This window comes from Oryx dammah, unplaced genomic scaffold (assembly GCF_014754425.2).
Source record: "Oryx dammah isolate SB20612 unplaced genomic scaffold, SCBI_Odam_1.1 HiC_scaffold_11175, whole genome shotgun sequence".
NCBI lineage: Eukaryota > Metazoa > Chordata > Mammalia > Artiodactyla > Bovidae > Oryx > Oryx dammah.
Window position 1 is genome coordinate 300,902 of NW_024080568.1, and position 20,002 is coordinate 320,903.

A 20,002-nucleotide genomic window follows, 5' to 3' on the forward strand; every position below is an offset into this window, starting at 1 on the left:
ATGAGTATACTACCCAAAGCAATCTACAGATTCAATGCAATCCCTATCAAGCTACCAGCGGTATTTTTCACAGAGCTAGAACAAATAATTTCACAATTTGTATGGGAATACAAAAAACCTCGAATAGCCAAAGCAATCTTGAGAAAGAAGAATGGAACTGGAGGAATCAGCCTGCCTGACTTCAGGCTCTACTACAAAGCCACAGTCATCAAGACAGAATGGTACTGGTACAAAGACAGAAATATAGATCAATGGAACAAAATAGACAGCCTAGAGATAAATCCACACACCTGTGGAAACCTTATCTTCGCCAAAGGAGGCAAGAATATACAATGGATTAAAGACAATCTCTTTAACAAGTGGTGCTGGGGAAACTGGTCAACCACTTGAAAAAGAATGAAACTAGATCACTTTCAAACACCACACACAAAAATAAACTCAAAATGGATTAAAGATCTAAATGTAAGACCAGAAACTATAAAACTCCTAGAGGAGAACATAGGCAAAACACTCTCTGACATAAACCACCTCAGGATCCTCTATCATCCACCTCCCAGAATACTGGAAATAAAAGCAAAAATAAACAAATGGGATCTAATTAAAATTAAAAGCTTCTGCACAACAAAGGAAACTAAGCAAGGTGAAAAGACAGCCTTCTGAATGGGAGAAAAGAATAGCAAATGAAGCAACTGACAAAAAACTAATCTCAAAAATATACAAGCAACTTATGCAGCTCAAGTCCAGAAAAATAAACGACCCAATCAAAAAATGGGCCAAAGAACTAACTAGACATGTATCCAAAGAAGACATACGGATGGCTCACAAACACATGAAAAGATGCTCAACATCACTCATTATCAGAGAAAGGCAAATCAAAACCACAATGAGGTACCATTTCACACGAGTCAGAATGACAGTAATCCAAAAGTCTACAAGCAATAAATGCTGGAGAGGGTGTGGAGAAAAAGGAACCCTCTTACACTGTTGGTGGGAATGCAAACTAGTACAGCCACTGTGGAGAACAGTGTGAAGATTCCTTAAAAAATTGCAAACAGAACTGCCTTATGACCCAGCAATCCCACTGCTGGGCATACACACCGAGGAATCCAGAATTGAAAGAGACACGTGTACCCCAATGTTCATTGCAGCACCGTTTATAATAGCCAGGACATGGAAACAACCTAGATGTCCATCAGCAGATGAATGGATAGGAAAGCTGTGGTACATATGCACAATGGAGTATTACTCAGCCATTAAAAAGAATACATTTGAAACAGTTCTAATGAGGTGGATGAAACTGGAGCCTATTATACAGAGTGAAGTAAGCCAGAAAGAAAAACACCAATACAGTATACTAACACATCCATATGGAATTTAGCAATGATGACCCTGTATGTGAGACAGCAAAAGAGACACAGATGTATAGAACGGACTTTTGGACTCTCTGTGAGAGGGAGAGGGTGGGATGATTTGGGAGAATGGCATTGAAACATGTATACTATCAGGCAAGAAACGAATTGCCAGTCTATGTTTGATGCAACATGCTTGGGGATCGTGCAGGAGGATCACCCAGAGAGATGATATGGGGTGGGAGCTGGGATGGGGGTTCAGGATTGGGAACTCATGTACACCTGCAGCTGATTCATGTCAATGCATGGCAAAACCAATACAGTATTCTAAAGCAAAATAAAGTAAAAATAAAAATTTATAAATAAAATTAAACAAGAATTAAAAAGAAATAAAAAGAAAAATATTTATTAGGAAAAAAAAAAAAAACCTGTCAGATGTGTGCAGCCTATTTCATCCGTTTGGAGACCCCTGTCCTTCCTACCTGTTACCCTCTCATTCCGCCCTTTTCTTTTAGGAGGATTATGTTGCCTAGGGAAAAAGGGATTGTTCTTACCCCATAACAGCTTCCAAGTTGATAAGGGGCATAGTCCCTAAATTGGTGAGGCAATGTATTCTCCTAACCCTCATATTGAGGGCCTCTGATCCAGGGGCCCCAAGTAGTAGGTGGAGGAAGCTATAGCAGTCACAGGAGTTTGAGCAACCATTTGTAACTTAAAAGCATTCATGCGACTAGAAATAAAGCCAGCTACACAGTTACAGATGCAGGTAGCAAATAGCAAAAACAGAAAAACTCAGAATGATCATAATTAAGATAGCTTACCACAAGGAGGAACTAGTTAATGTTTCCCAAAATGAGGCCATTGAGGCCTCAGGAGTATTCATAGCCTGAATAATTTTGCTCATGTGTTTAGTAAAATGAGAAACATTAGTTCTCGTATCAGGTATATATGTACAGCACTGGGTATGAATAATGGCACAAGTTGCCCCCCTGTGCAGCTGTCAGAATGTCTAAGGGCAGTAGATATTAGACTTCCTTTTTCAGGAGTTAGCCATAAAACCTCATCCCATATTTGATAAATGTCAGGTAAAAAGCCATTAGATCTTGGCTCATTTACCTTATGTGTATCGAAATAGTCACTAAATATATAATCAAAATCAATATGGCAAAACCAATACAATATGGAAAGGTAACTAACCTCCAATTAAAATAAATAAATTTATTTTTAAAAAAGTTACATTATGTCCACAATTAAAGTACAAAGTGTTACACCAGTCCTTGGAGTTGTTAGATGCCATCAGATTAAGAAGAGGCATCATATATGATTGTTGTTGAAGGTATTCACAGACATGGAGAAAGTCTTTTCCTTGAAGTGGAGATGTCCACCTCGGGAAGCCTTCCACTGATGAAGAGGGAAGCACTCTGGAGACCAAGAAGTAAGATCAATTGTGGAATGCAGCACAGGAGGGAGCCCAGGACAGGAAGGCTTTATCTTGAGGGTCAAACTGCAGACTCAAGGATTTTTGGAGTCAGCAGAAGTAGGCTTACATAGATTATCAGACCCATTTGAAGTGTACGAAGTCAGAGCATAGAAAGTAAAGACATAAAATGATGTCACTTAGTTCTGGTCAGGATGTCATCTCTTAACTCAAGTGTGATGCACCCCCAATGCACTTCCTGGCACTTTGACAGCTGTGGGAGAAGGAAGAAAAATTTTATTAGGGCCTTTCCAGAGGGGTCCGAGGGATTGGCCCCCAGATCCCAATGTTTTTATCAGGACCTCAGTTCTTGCCTCAGATAGGGGCTTGCTTGACTCAACCTTTTGCTCTTCATCTCATACCAGCCAGCTTGTGCTTCTCACAGCCACTAAAACCATTTCTTCCACTGTCACAAAGGAACACTGTGTTGGCCGCACCACAGGAGCAGACGAGAGGAGCTACCACATGACCAAGGATCTGTGGCTGTGTGGGCGCAGGAGGGCCTAGAGGAGCTGCCCCACATTCAAGGTGAGGAGGGGCAGCAGTGAGGAGATATCCCTCGTCGAAGGTAAGAAGCAGTGGCTGGACTTTGCTGGAGCAGCCGTGAAGAGATACCCCATGTCCAAGGTAAGAGAAACCCAAGTAAGACGGTAGGTGTTGCAAGAGGGCATCAGAGGGCAGACACACTGAAACCATAATCACAGAAAACTATAGTTAATCTAATCACACTAGGACCACAGCCATGTCTAACTTAATGAAACTAAGCCATGCCCTGTGGGGCCACCCAAGACGTGCAGGTCATGGCAGAGAGGTCTGACAGAATGTGGTCCACTGGAGAAGGGAATGGCAAACCACTTCAGTATTCTTGCCTTGAGAACCCCATGAATAGTATGAAAAGACAAAATGAGAGGATACTGAAAGAGGAATTCCCCAGGTCAGTAGGTGCCGAATATGCTACCAGATATCAGTGGGAAAATAACTCAAGAAACAATGAAGGGATGGAGCCAGAGCAAAAACAAAAATACCCAGTTGTGGATGTGACTGGTGATAGAAGCAAGTTCCGATGCTGTAAAGAGCAATATTGCATAGGAACCTAGAGTGTTAGGTCCATGAATCAAGGCACTTGGAAGTTGTCAAACAAGAGAAGGCAAGAGTGAATGTTGAAACCCTAGGAATCAGTGAACTAAAATGGACTGGAAGGGGTGAATTTAACTCAGATGACCATTATATCTACTACTTTGGATAGGAATCCCTCAGAAGAAATGGAGGAGCCATCATGGTCAACAAAAGAGTCTAAAATGCAGTACTTGGATGCAATCTCAAAAACGACACAATGACCTCTGCTCATTTCCAAGGCAAACCATTCAGTATCACAGTTATCCAAGTCTATGCCCCAACTAGTAACGCTGAAGAAGCTGAAGTTGAATGGTTCTATGAAGACCAACAAGACCTTTTAGAACTAACCCTCCCAAAAAAGATGTCGTTTTCATTATAGGGGACTGGGGTGCAAAAGTAGGAAGTCAAGGAACACCAGGAGTAACAGGCAAATTAGGCCTTGGAATAAGGAATGAAGCAGGGCAAAGGCTAACAGAGTTTTGCTAAGAGAACACGCTGGTCATAGCAAACACCCTCTTCCAACAACACAAGAGAAGACTCTACACATGGACATCACCAGATGGTCAACACCGAAATCAGATTGATTATATTCTTTACAGCCAAAGACAGAGAAGCTCTATACAGTCAGCAAAAGCAAGACGGGGCTGACTGTGGCTCAGATTATGAACTCCTTATTACCAGGTTCAGACTTAAATTGAAGAAAGTAGGGGAAACCACTAGACCATTCAGGGATGACCTAAATCAAATCCCTTATGATTATACAGTGGAAGTGAGAAATAGATTTAAGGGACTAGATCTGATAGGAAGTGCCTGATGAACTATCGACTGAGGTTTGTAACACTGTACAGGAGACAGGGATCAAGACCATCCTCCTGGAAAAGAAATCTAAAAAAGCAAAATGGCTGTCTGGGCAGGCCTTAGAAATAGCTATGAAAAGAAGAGAAATGAAAAGCAAAGGAGAAAAGGAAAGATATAAGCATCTTAATGCAGAGGTCCAAAGAATATCAAGAAGAGAAGAAAGCCTTCCTCAGTGATCAGTGCAAAGAAATAGAGAAAAACAACAGAATGGGGAAGACTAGAGATCTCTTTAAGAAAATTAGAGATACCAAGGGAACATTTCATGCAAAGATGTGTTCAATAAAAGACAGAAATGGTATGGACCTAACAGAAGCAGAAGATATTAAGAAGAGGTGGCAAGAATACACAGAAGAACTGTACACAAAAGATATTCGTGACCAAGATAATCACAATGATATGATCACTCACCTAGAACCAGACATCATGGAATGTGAAGTCAAGTGGGCCTTAGAAAGCATCACTGTGAACAAAGATAGTGGAGATGATGGCATTCCAGTGAGCTATTTCAAATCTTGAAAGGTGATGCTGTAAACGTGCCACACTCAATGTGCTAGCAAATTTGGAAAACTCAGCAGTGGCCATAAGGCTGGAAACGGTCAGCTTTCATTCCAATCCCAAAGAAAGGCAATGCTAAAGAATGCTCAAACTACCACACAATTGCACTCATCTCACACACTAGTAAAGTAATGCGCCAAATTCTTCAAGCCGAGCTTTGGCAATACATGAACCATGAACTTCCAGATGTTCAAACTGGTTTTAGAAAAGGCAGAGGAACTAGAGATCAAACAGCCAGCATCCGCTGGATCATGGAAAGAGCAAGCCAGACCACCTGACCTGACTCTTGAGAAACCTATATGCAGGTCAGGAAGCAAGAGTTCGAACTGGACGTGGAACAACAGACCTGTTCCAAATAGGAAAAGGAGTACGTCAAGGCTGAATATTGTCACCCTGCTTATTTAACTTATATGCAGAGTACATCACGAGAAACGCTGGACTGTAAGAAGCACAAGCTGGAATCAAGATTGCAGGGAGAAATATCAATAGCCTCAGATATGCAGATGACACCACCCTTATGGCAGAAAGTGAAGAGGAACTAAAAAGCCTTTGATAAAAGTGAAAAAGTTGACTTAAAGCTCAACATTCAGAAAACTAAGCTCATGGCATCTGGTGCCATCACTTCATGGGAAATAGATGGGGAAACAGTGGATACAGTTTCAGACCTTATTTTTTTGGTCTCCAGAATCACTGCAGATGGTGACTACAGCCATGAAATTTACACACTTACTCCTTGGAAGAAAAGTTATGATCATCCTAGATAGCATATTGAAAAGCAGAGACATTACTTTGTCAACAAAGGTCCATCTAGACAAGACTATGGTTTTTCGAGTGGTCATGTATGGATGTGAGAGTTGGACTGTGAAGAAAGTGGAATGCTGAAGAATTGATGCTTTTTAACTGTGGTGTTAGAGAAGGCTCTTAAGAGTCCCATGAATGGCAGGGAGATCCAACCAGTCCATTCTAAAGGAGATCAGCCCTGGGTGTTCTTTGGAAGGAATGACATTAAGGCTGAAACTCCAGTACTTTGGCCACTTCATGAGAAGAGTTGATTCACTGGAAAAGACTCTGATGCTGGGAGAGATTGGGGGCTGGAGGAGAAAGGGACGACTGCTGGGGTCCAGCCTCAGCAGAGTCCAGGGATACCCTCAGGATGGACGGCGTTGGCAAAAGGAAACAAAGAATGACATGGGGTGACCAAGCTTCAGTGACCGAGGCCCATAACTTTATTTTCAAAAGGAGCTTTTATACCCTGAGTTGTACATAGGGGGTAATGAAAGATGCAAGGTCATGCAGAGTCAGCCCAAACGCTCCAGAAGTTTTGGGCTTATCGAAACCAGGATTTTTTCTGCATGCCTTTCCCATAAATGAGGGTCTTATGTTGTGTACCTTATCTTCTGGCCAGGAGGCCTTGTAACATTTTATGACTCTTCCTTTGATAAATGTTGATCAAGCAAAAAACTTGTTTTCCCTTGAAGTGTTTTTTTTTCTTTTTAATACCTCTAATCTGTGTCAGCCTCAGAAAATACTAAATAGAGTTACATTCTCATGGAGCAAAGGTGAAGTGGGTTACATCAAAGAGAGAACTTATTAGCTCAAAGGCCTGATGTGGTTAATTCCAAGGCTACTATTTGTTTTTCTTACATTCCAAGTATGTTAACTAATGTTCTCCCAGGTTCACAATGGATAAGGGATATGGGAACTTGGCAGCAAGCATTGGCTCAACAATGAAATCCTACACTAGCACTATTCTAATAGTTTTTAACTCTTTGAAAGGCTTTATATTTTAGAATGCTTTAGGCTTCCCATGCCTCTCACGGTTGGGAGGCTGTAAACAATCACATGCATAGCTGCAAGAGTCTGGATAAACCTGTCAGGCAAGCTAGAAAGCCATCAGAGGGGTTTGGATTGAAACACTCCTATCATGTCCAGGAGACTATTAACTAAAGCCCTAAGTTAACATTTTCCAAAAAATGGTGGTCGGGGATAGCCCCCTGTTAATGTCAGAAGAGTTGGTGAAAGACATAAAATGGTAAGACAGACAGATTCTTGTTTTTAGGGTAGATGTTCGAGCAGGTCCGGGGGTCCCTCGAGTCCTGATCTGCCTTGATCATCAGGTCTCTTTCGCATGACCTTATCATGGGTGGGATCGGCCCAGGGAGTCCTTTGAGTCCCAAAGCCTTGCTTGTCAGGTCTCCGTCACATGACCTTGTCAAGGGTGGGATCTCCCATGCTGGCTCCTGGCAGATGACAGAGGATGAGATGGCTGAATGGCATCACTGACTCGATGGACATGAGCTTGAGTGAACTCCGGGTTTGGAGATGGACAGGGAGGCCTGGCGTGCTGCAATTCATGAGGTTGCAAAGAGTCGGACACGACTGAGCAACTAAACTGAATTGAACTGAACAGTACACAGTATCAGCGTAGATCACAAGTCCCTTGAAAGTCTATGATCTGATAAATTAATTTTGTAGTTCTAATTCTCTAGCAGTTATGAAATGGTCAAAGAGACCAGAATATTTGACCAAGAAAGGACAGTTCCTTCCACGTGCTTTGCCAACTTCTGGTCTATGCCCTAGGGAGACATTGGGTGCCTCTTGGCACTAGCAATCAGTATAATACCCTGACTGATTTCTATCTAAGCCATATGAGGTCACTGTGGAACCACAGAGCAGGGCTCCTCACTTGTTTCATGCAGGGTGTGCCATTCATTCACACAAGCACACCATAGAGTTAGTAAAATACAGCAGAACACATGTTTGCTAGGAGAACAAATAACTAGAGCTCCAAACATTCTTAGTTTGTCCTGATGAATACCAGGTGAGCCCCCAAGAGGAAAGGTTGTTGCTGAACCATGACAGATATCAGAATTCTTGGCCTCTGAGGATAAGAATTCAATCTGGGGCTTGATCATTCAGAGCTTTTGTGTAATAAAGCTCTGTTAAGGTATAAGAGAAATAGAGAAAGCATCTGACAGACATCAGAAGGGGACAGGAAGATTATATCCCTGTGAGTTTTTAGCCAGATGTTATATAGCTATTCACAGTATGCTAATTAAAGAAAGGATATGTCTCAAAACTCAAAGAATGACACCAGGTGAGTCATCCTGGGCCAGAAAACCATTGACATGAATTTTGAAGAAAGGCAGAATTCCATACAAATATATAGTTTCATTAACATAGATTTGGACAATGTATGTGTATAACATATTGGTTTGTCAAATCAGTTCTAAGCCTTTAGGTGAACTGACTTGAAGAGAGAGTCTAGGGTAAATGCATAGTACATTAACATACCTTAGACAAACATTTCCATAAGAAAAATGCATTGGTTAGCTCAAGGTTTGAGACAAGTTAAGGTCAAGTGGAATAGGGTGTCATTATGGCAACACAAAATTTTAAGAGAAACCATATATATATATATACATATATATATGTGTGTGTGTGTGTGTGTGTGTGTGTGTATAGAGAAGAGGAAATAATGTAACACTAGTTTGTTTCACCCTGCCACTTAGGAGAGAGATAAAAACTGACACTTGCAGCCTATTTCCTCCGTTTGGAGACCCCTGGATTTCCTACCTGTTACCCTCTCAACAGCTTTGATTTAGAGCTTGTAACTGGGTTGTCCATAATTTCCATTTCTTCCTTTTTCAGTCTTGGAAGATCGAGCTTTTCTAAGAATCTGTCCATTTCTTCCAGGTTACCTATTTTATTGATGTAAAGTTGTTCATAATAGTCTCTTATAATCCTTTGTGCTTTTGCATTGGCTATTGTAACGTCTCCTTTTTCATTTCTGAGTTTGTGGGTTTGATTATTCTCTCTTTTATCTTGCTGACTCTAGCTAAAGGTTTGTCAATTTTTCTTATTCTTCCAAAGAACAAGTTTTGAGTTGTATTAATCGTTACTATTGTTTATTTCATTTTCTTTTATTATTGTTTGGGGCTTTAAGATTTTTTCCCTTCTACTAGTCTGTTTGTTTATTTTGTTCTTTTCCAGTTGTTTTAGGTGTCAAGCTATGTTGTCTACTTGGCATTTTTCTTGTTTCTTGAGGTAGGATTGTATTGCTATACACTTCCTTCTTAGAACTACTATTGCTGCACCCCATAGGTTTTGACTTGTATTTTCGTTGCCATTTGTTTCTAGGAATTTCATGATTTCAACCTTTTGATTTTGTCAGTAACCTGCTAGATATTTAGAAATGAGTTGCTTAATCTCCATATGTTTCTGTTTCTTAGTGTTTTTCTTGTAATTGACAGCTAGTTTACTAGAGTTGTGGTCGGAAGAGATGCTTGATATGATTTCAAATTTCTTAATTTTACTGAGGTTTGATTTGTGGCCAAGGTGTGGTCTATTCTAGAGAGTGTCCCGTGTGCACATGAGAAGAAGGTGTATTCTTCTCCATTTGGATGGCATGTCCTAAAGATTTCAGTGAAGTCCATCTCATCTCAGGTATCATTTAAGACATGTGTTCCTTATTAATTTATAGTTTTGATGATCTGTCCATTCATGTAAGTGAGGTGTTAAAGTCTCCTAATCTGACTGTGTTGCTGTCAATTTCTCCTTTTATGTCTCTTAGTGTTTGTCTTATGGATTGAGATGCTCCTATGTTGGGTGCATATATATCGATAATTGCTGTGTCTTCTTCCTCTTGGATTAATCCCTTGATCATTATGTAGTGTCCTTCCTTGTCCCTTGTAGTACTCTTATTTTAAGATCTATGTTGTATGATATGAGGATTGCTACTCCAGCTTTCTTTTGCTTCCCATTTTCATGGAATATATTTTTCCATCCTCTCACTTTCAGTCTATATGTGACTTTAGGTCTCAAGTGGTTTTCTCATACACAACATATATATGTGTCTTGCTTTTGTATCCTTTCAGCCAGCCTTTGTCTTATGGTTGGAACACGTAATCCCTTTACATTAAGGTAATATATATATATATATATACACACACACACACACACACACACACATATATATGTTATTATTATCATTTTCTTAATTGATTGGTGTTGATTTTGTAGATCATTTTTCTTCTTTTGTGCTTCTTGACTATATCAGTTCAGTTCAGTCACTCAGTCATGTCCGACTCTTTGCGACCCCATGAATTCAGCACACCAGGCCTCCCTGTCCGTCACCTTCTCCCTGAGTTCACTCAAACTCATGTCAATTGAGTCGGTGATGCCATCAAGCCATCTCATCCTCTGTCGTCCCCTTCTCCTCCTGCCCTCAATACCTCCCAGCATCAGAACCTTTTCCAATGAGTCAGCTCTTCGCATGAGGTGGCCAAAGTATTGGAGCTTCAGTGTTAGCATCATTCCCTCCAGAGAACAACCAGGGCCGATCTCCTTCAGAATGGACTGGTTGGATATATTTGCAGTCACCATCTGCAGTGTTTTTGGAGCCCCAAAAAATAAAGCCTGACACTGTTTCCACAGTTTCCCCATCTATTTCCCATGAAGTGATGGCACCAGATGCCATGAGCTTAGTTTTCTGAACGTTGAAATTTAAGCCAACGTTTCCACTCTCCTCTTTCACTTTCACCAAGAGGCTTTTTAGTTCCTCTTTACTTCCTGCCATAAGGGTGGTATCATCTGCATATCTGAGGTGATTGATATTTCTCCCGGCAATCTTGATTCCAGCTTGTACTTCTTACAGTCCAGCATTTCTCATGATGTACTCTGCATATAAGTTAAATAAGCAGCCTTGACATACTCCTTTTCCTATTTGGAACTAGTCTGTTGTTCCATGTCCAGTTCTAACTGTTGCCTCCTGATCTGCATACAGGTTTCTCAAGAGGTAGGTCAGACGGTCTGCTATCCTCATCTCTTTCAGAATTTTCCATGGTTTATTGTGATCCACACTGTCAAAGGCTTTGGCATAGTCAATAAAGCAGAAATAGATGCTTTTCTGGAACTCTCTTGGTTTTTCCATGATCCAGCAGATGTCGGCAATTTGATTTTTGGTTCCTCTGACTTTTTCAAAACCAGCTTGACCATCTGGAAGTTCACAGTTCATGTATTATGAAGCCTGGGTTGGAGAAATTTGAGCATTACTTTACAAGTGTGTGAGATGGGTGCAGTTGTGCGGTAATTTGAGCATTCTTTGGCTTTGCCTTTCTTTGGGATTGGAATGAAAACTGACCTTTTCCAGTCCTGTTGCCAGTGCTGAGTTTTCCAAATTTGCTGGCATATTGAGTACAGCACTTTCACAACATCATCTTTCAGAACTTGAAATAGCTCAACTGGAATTCCATCACCTCCACTAGCTTTGCTCATAGTGAAGCTTTCTAAGGCCCACTTGACTTCACATTCCAGTTTGGCTGGCTCTAGGTGAGTGATCATACCATCATGATTATCTTGATCGTGAAGATATTTTTACTATAGTTCTTCTGGATATTCTTGCCACCTCTTCTTAATATCTTCTGCTTCTGTTAGGTCCATACCTTTTCTGTCCTTTATCGAGCACATCTTTGCATGAAATGTTCCTTGGTATCTCTAGTTTTCTTGAAGAGACTGCTAGTCTTCTCCATTCTGTTGTTTTCCTCTATTTCTTTGCATTGATTGCTGAGGGAGGCTTTCTTATCGTTTCTTGATATTCTTGGAACTCTGCATTCAGATGCTTATATCTTTCCTTTCCTCTCAAAATTCTCCAAGGCAGGCTTCAGCAGTATGTGAACCGTGAACTTCCAGATGTTCATGCTGGCTTTAGAGGAACCAGAGATCAAATTGCCACCATCCACTGGATCATGGAAAAAGCAAGAGAGTTCCAGAAAAAAAACAAAAAACAAAAAACAAAAAACATCTATTTCTGCTTTATTGACTATGCCAAAACTTTTGACTGTGTGGATCACAATAAACTGTGGACAATTCTGAAAGAGAGTGGAATTCCAGACCACCTGACCTGCCTCTTAGAAAAACTATATTCGTGTCAGGAAGCCACAGTTAGAACTGGACATTGAACTACAGACTGGTTCCAAATAGGAAAAGGAGTACTTCAAGGCTGAATATTGCCACCCTGCTTATTTAACTTATATGCAGAGTATATCATGAGAAACGCTGGGCTGGAAGAAGCACAAGCTGAAATCAAGACTGCTGGGAGAAATATCAATAACCTCAGATATGCAGATGACACCACCTTTATGGCAGAAAGTGAAGAGGAACTAAAAAAGCCTCTTGGTGAAAGCGAAAGAGGAGCATGAAAAAGTTGACGTAAAGCTCGGCTTTCAGAAAACTAAGCTCATGGCATCTGGTGCCATAACTTCATGGGAAATAGATGGGGAAACAATGGAAACAGTTTCAGACTTTATTTATTTATTTTTTTTTTTTTTGGCTCCAAAATCACTGCAGATGATAATTGCAGCCACGGAACTGAAAGACGCTTACTCCTTGGAAGGAAAATAATGACCAACCTAGATAGCATATTGAAAAGCATAGATATTATTTTTCCATCTAGTCAAGGCTATGGGTTCCAGTGGTCATGTATAGATATGAGAATTGGACTGTGAAGAAAGCTGAGCACTGAAGAATTGATGCTTTTGCACTGTGGTGTTGAAGAGTCTTGAGAGTCCTTTGGATTTCAAGATGATCCAACCAATCCATACTGAAGGAGATCAATCCTGGATGTCCATTGGAAGGACTGATTTTTGAATGTGAAACTGCAATACTTTGGCCACCTCATGTGAAAAATTGACTCATTGGAAAAGACCCTGATGCTAGGAGGGATTGGGGGCAGGAGGAGAAGGGGACAACAGAGGATGATGGCTGGATGGCATCACTGACTCGATGGATATGAGTTTGAGTGAACTCTGGGAGCTGGTGATGGACAGGGTGGCCTGGCGTGCTGCAATTCATGAGATGGCAAAGAGTCAGACACGACTGAGCTGCTGAACTGAACTGACTGAGGGTCATTTCTCTGGTATTCTAGGATCTTGGAGTTCCAAGTGAAGCAAGAACAAGTGTATTCAATGCAGTCTCACAGCCTGAAGCTGGGGTTTCTGACTGGAAATTGGAAAACTCGGGAGAGCTACATGAACACTGAGAAAAGGACTGGATATGGAAAATGTTTCTGGTAAATGGCCCAGAATTTAATAGTCTTCACACTGCATTAAGAACACTTGTGAAAGTGAAAGGGAAAGGAATCTCTTTTCCACAGCCTTGTTATCATGGAAGGATTTTAGGTATTAAAAACTAGATAATTGTGAAAGATGAGAGAGAACAAAATGAAACCCTGAATAGTGTGGCTATGAGGCAAGGATGAAGAAGAGACATTCTCCCTGGCATTTCAAACACCTTAGTTAACTTAGAGAGATAAGGGTGGCAGGTAGGTTTGGTGGGTTCTGTAGGGGTTATAAATAAGTGGTGGCAGGTAGATTTGGTGGGCTCTGTAGGGGTTATAAATAGGTCTCATTTCTCCCACATAACACCTAAGTTGCTCCTCATCGTCCCCTAGAGGTTTCAGGACGGGGCTTTGTGATCTCAAGGCTCACCTGGGCACCATTGCTTGGAGAAGTGACCTGCTGACCTCACAAAGCATAAGGGTGTGACCCCCTAGGGAGTGTTATATATAGGGCTGCTCTGGGGCTCTGGAGCAGACAACTGTGAGTCTTAAAAATGACTAAGATGGTTGTGAAGCCACAAGGCTCTAGAGCTGTTATGGAAGAGTGGACTCCAGATACTCAGGAGGAAAAGAAGAAGATCTATTACCAACCAGGGCCCAAAAGAAGTGTCCAGGTGATCTGAATCCACCCAAGCTGCTCTGGCCCATTGATACCACCCACATAAGACATCCTCCCCTGACATTGCATGGTTCACCAGGCATCCTTCCACCAACAGTCACATTTGCAGCCTCTGAGCCCCTGTCTACTGTACTGCTTTTGTGATCTTGCCTACTGTAAGTCAGTGATGCTTACTGACACCACATGCACGAACAGAACAGATGTAGGCAGATGCACCTTTGTGGGCAGGTGACTGAATACAAGAGGCTAGAGAGGGTCTTTTACAAAAGAAAACTTGTGAAATTCTTGGTCACTCAGTTGCATCCCACTCTTGGTGACCACTAGGGAGTATAGACCACCAGGCTTCTCTGTCTGTGTGATTCTCCAGGCCAGAAATCTGAAGTGGGTGGCCATTCCCTTCTCCAGTGGGTCTTGGAAACCCAGGGATTGAACCCAGGTCTCTCCCATTACAAGTGGAATCTTTAAGCATCTGAGCCACCAGGGAAGCTCCCCACCCACTACAGAATGAATTACAGCAAATTCACCCCCTTGGCTAAATACATAATAACAAAAGGCCTTTAACAGAAGGCCTGTTTTGTAAGCATATATCCTTCATAGCCTTGAATTTCACTCCTCTGTAACAAGCTTCTGCACCTTGGCAATATTGACTTTTGGCATTGGACCGTTCTTTGTAGTTGGGGGTGGGGTGACTGTCCTGTGCCCTTGTGGGCACCATCCCTGGCCTCCGCTCTCCTAGGGGAGACAATGAGAAGCATCTCCCGACATTGCCAAGTACCCTGAGGCCAGACAGCAGAGTAGGACCGCTGCCTTATAATAAAAGGACCCACGAGCATTGCTAGAAACATGTATTTTCACATATTTGCCCAACTGATGCCGTTGTTCCAAGAATGGTCATTTAAATGGGAAAATGTAAAAAAGAAAAAAAAAAAAAGAAAAATCCCAAAAGCCAAGCACTTAAGGAGAAATCTGTCACCGGAAATCATGCATATGAGAGAAAAGATTAAAAATATAGGTCCCTCCCTGGCCCCTCACCCTGGAAGCCCAAGAGGTAGAAATGTGCTCTGGGAAGGACAGAGGCAGAGGTGTGGGGCGTGGTCTGCACACTTCTCCTCTACTGTCCTAGGCGAGCCTACCTTAGGCAGCAGCTTCCTCTGTTGCTGCACTCCTTCCAGGAGGTACTTGTCTTTGGGGAAGATGCCCTCCATAAGGTTCATGTGGTACTCATCCTCATGCAGGGGTCCAGGATGTCTGACAGTGAGTTATCCCTGCCCAGAGATCTCGTGGGCCAGCTCCTCTGACTTGAGTTCATCGGTGGCCCTGTGTTTGGCCTTCATGTAGCTGAGCACTGGAGGGGAGGCCCAGCCAGCCTTGGCAGGGGGGCCCAGGGTGCTGGGGGGCTGAGGCTTGGGAACCTGGCAGCTGTAGGTGCAGAAACATGAGTAGGACTTCTCTGATGAGCTGAGAATCTCGATCTGGTTCTGCTCGAGGCCACAGGGCAATGGAGGCATCTTGGGGATGGGCCAGTGCCTAACAGCTCTCCTTAGGCTGGCTATCGGAGTGCACTATCTTGATGGACACCATCTTCACCTTGGTGTTGTTTTCCCTCACCCACTCAATTCTGCCAAGATAAGGGTCGTCTACTGGAGACTTGGTATGCACCCAGCCATTGCTCATGATCAGAATCAGATGAGCAAATCGGCTGGTCCTTGGGGGCATTCCAGACAGGGGACCCTGACTCAAAGATGGGCCCATCCATTTCACACATTCCAGGATGGAGATGAGATCTAGGATTTCCTGTCCCTGGCCCTGCGGCTTGCATCTCTTGACCTTCCTCTGCCTTAAGATGCTAAGCTTCAGAAGGAAAATTCCAGCATCACACCCACACAAGAAAGCACAAGCAAGACCCCCTCTTCATTCCATTCTTTTCACTCCACATGTAGAAACCTTCCCCACCTACTGGTGCCTTGAAGTGAAGTGGAAGTCCCTCAGTCTTGTCTGACTCTTTTCAACCCCTTTCAGAAAAAGTGAAAGTGAAGTCATTCAGTCATGTCCAACTCTTTGTGACCCCGTGGACTGCAGCACCATGCTCCTCTGTCCATGGGATTCTTCAGGCCAGAATACTGGAGTGGGTAGACTTTCCCTTCTCCAGGGGATCTTCCCAACCCAGGGACTGAACCCTGGTCTCCCATATTACAGGCAGATTCTTTACTGATTGAGCCACGAGTGAACAGGTATTCAGCATCTATTTATATCTCTACCCAAACACTTGCTTTATGGGGAAACTTTGATTGAGGGGAAAAAAAAAAAAGGCAATAGAAACAAATCCTCTGCAGCTTGTGATAGACCTTCAGACCAAGCAGGCCTTTAGGGTCATTTCTGAGCACAATTACCTCTCCTCTTGAAACACGTGTAGACTGCCACATTCAGGAAGTTTGATGATCTGCTTCCTCTACATGAGAAAAAACCACACAGTGGGCCAGGCCTTACCACTACCGGGTCGCATCCATTCCTGCTGAGAATTGGGACCCAGAGGAGTGCAAGACTTGGTGTAGGCCAGGACTGGGCCCCTGTCCAGGCTTCTTCCAGGTGAGTCTGGACAGGTCCGCCCAGAGGGCCTGGTCCCAAGCAGCACCCAGTTCCAAGGGATCCCTCAGCCTCCATCTCTTTCTCTCTCTAGCTGCTCAGTTGTGTCTGTCTCTTGTGACCCCCATGGACTGTTACCCACCAGGTTCCTCTGTCCATGGGATTCTCCAGGCAAGAATACTGGAGTGGGTTGCCATTCCCTTCTCCAGGGGATCTTCCCGACCCAGGAATGGAACCTAGGTCCGACTTACCTGATGGATCAAATGGTAAAGTGTCTTCCTATAATGCAGGGGGCCCAGGTTTGATCCCTGAGTCGGGAAAACCCTCTGGAGAAGGAGATGACAGCCCACTCCAGTATTCTTGCCCGGAAAATCCCATGGACAGAGGAGCATGGTGCTGCAGTCCACGGGGTCACAAAGAGTTGGACATGACTGAATGACTTCTCTTTCACTTTTTCTGCATTTCAGGCAGACTCTTCACTGACTGAGCTATGAGGAAAGCCCCTGCATGCCACCCTAGGTCTGATAAACCACACTGCTCACAAGGAGATTCTCATAGCCCGAGATACCTGAGGTGACTCAACGACCCTGAAGCAGCCCTCCTGGATCCCTCTTCACAGACACATACTGCAAACCCAGAAACAGGCTCTAGGAAAACTTCTACCAACCCTTTTGTGAGCTGTCAAATCTCAGGCTCATGTCTGTTACTAGGCATGGCCCCACCTTGTAAAAAACATACAAACCAACCTTAGAATGTCCCAGATTTCAAAGGAAGATTCTTTCTTTTGGAATGGGAGTGGATTCATTTTTATTCAGAGTGCTTTTGAACTGTGATGTTGGAGAAGACTCTTGAGAGTCCCTTGGACTCCATGGAGATCCAACCAGTCCATCCTAAAAGAAATCATCCCTGAATATTCGTTGGAAGGACTGATGCTGAAGCTGAAACTCCAATACTTGGGCCATTTCATGTGAAAAACCGACTCATTGGAAAGGACCCTGGTTTTGAGAAAGATGGAAGGCAGGAGAAGATGACATAGGATGAGATAGCTAGATGTATCGCTCCCTTGATGAACATGAGTTCGGGTAAGCTGTGATAGTTGGTGATGGACAGGGAGGACTGGCGTGCTACAGTCCATGGGGTCCCAAAGAGTCAGACATGACTGAATGACTGTACTGTACTGTGACCCTCGTGCTGACCCTCTGACCCTTGGGGAACAGGAAGCAAGCAAGTTAAAAATCCAAGTGACCACTGGAGGAGGTGGGAGGTTGGGAGGGTTCTCCCCATGTTAGTCCCAGGCTGCCGGCGGTGATGGGAGGTAGGGGAGAGGGTGCAGGGATTGGGAGGGGCGCGTGTTCACACCCAAGAATGATGCACGGGACCCTCCCACAGTTGCAGGGAGTCTTAAACAGGGCAAGAAGGTAAGTAGAGGCACTACTTAGCGGTGTTCTCATCCTGGATGAGATGAAGGGGCTTGTCCTTCACCTTCTGTGGAGCAAACTGGGGCAAAGGTGAGTGCAAGGTGTCCATAGGGGAGGACTGCAGGGGCCAGAACCAGGCAGGGAGCAGCGCCTCCAGTCTGGGCCTGGCCGCAGGCTCCCTGTACACTGCCTCTGAGCAGGCCACCGAGGTTCGGGCCCAGCCAAGCCTTCCCCCTCACAGCCAGAGCTCATGCATGGGTGGTAGTGGCCTCTGAAGAGAGGGTTGGGGCCCAGACACCTACCTGCACTTGGCTCCCGGTACTGGTAGTTGTGGAAAAGGGTGCCCACCTAGCCAGGGGCCTCCAGGGACTACTGGAGCCCTTCCCAGGAGCCACGGGGTTCAGAGGTTTGCCTGGCGCCCCACGGTGCTCCTGGGCCACCCTCCACACGCTGGCCCGTCTGCTAGTCTAGGAGAAGCAAGGGAGAAGAATGAGCCAAAAGTTCAGGGAACCTCTCTTCCTGGAACCCAACTATGCCCTTCTGTCAAGGGCACATATTATCTCCCTTCAGTGAATTTAAGGAATTAAATCCACCCATGTCTGGGCATGCCAGTCCCCGCTGCAATTGCAAACGGGCAGACATCAGATGAAAACACACATTAGCCAGTACTCTGGTGCATCACACCAGAGAACAGGAGGTACACAAATGGTGCACACATACATGGGCACACAAACTGCCATGTGGGGGCAAAATATAATTCACACTAACATTAAACAAAAAAAGTGTGTGAAAATACTCAAACGGTGATACTGAGAAATACTTATTTCATAAACATTATGAAAAATTGTCTGAAAATACTCAAATGGTGATATGGAGAAATACTAATTTCACATTGCAACAGTATTTTTATGGAATTATTTCAGAAAATTACCATATACAAAGGGATACAATCTTTTCAGACAGCAGCAGCAAATAAATTAACAAAACATTTTAAACCAGCAGGCTGTAATAACATAGCAGAAAAACAAAGACTGCTTGTTTTGGAAGCTACACCAAGGCATTGATCTTTTCATATTCTTATTAGACCTTTGGATCAGGCGGGTAAAGAATCTGCCTGCAATGCAGAGGACAAAGAAGATGGGTTAGAGCAAGTAAAGAATCTGCTTGCAATGCAAGATATCCAGGTTCAATCCCTGGGTTGGAAAGACCACTTGGAGAAGGGAATGGCAACCTACTCAAGTATTCTTGACTGGAGAATCCCTCGCACAGAGGAGCTTGGTGGGCTACACAATCCATAGAGTCGCAAAGAGTCAGACACAACTGAGTGACTAAAATTTTCACTTTTCATCCATTTCTATATCCACGGCTAGCTTACCCTCAGTTCAGTTCAGTTCAGTTGCTCAGTTAGAGGATGAGATGACTAGATGGCATTGCTGACTCGATGGACATGAGTTTGAGTGAACTCCAGGAATTGGTTGGTGATGGATAGAGGGGCCTGTTGTGCTGTGATTCATGGGGTCACAAAGAGTCGGACACAACTGAGTGACTGAACTGAACTGAACTGAACTATTTATATTTACTTTTATTTCCTTTACTTTGCGAGGTGGATCATAGATGATCCTGCTGTGATTTATGTCCGAGAGTGTTTTCCCTAAGTTTTCCTCTAGGAGTTTTAATATATTTGAGTTTACAAGTGGTTGACCAGTTTTCCCAGCACCACTCATTAAATAGATGGTCTTTTCTTCATTATATATTCTTGCCTCCTTTGTCAAAAATATGTCCATAGATGTGTGGATTTATCGATGGGCTTTTTTTTTTTTTAATGTTCCATTTATCTATATTTCAGTCTTTGTGCCAGCACCATACTCTTTTGCTGACTGCAGCTTTGTAATGTAAGCTGAAATCAGGAAG

At 43.3% G+C, this 20,002-nt stretch overlaps 1 pseudogene; it reads right to left on the reverse strand.

Annotated features, from left to right (window-relative positions):
- Positions 1-15,617: 15,617 nt before the first annotated feature.
- LOC120860746 overlaps positions 15,618-20,002 on the reverse strand; it is a 199,443-nt pseudogene continuing 195,058 nt past the window's right edge.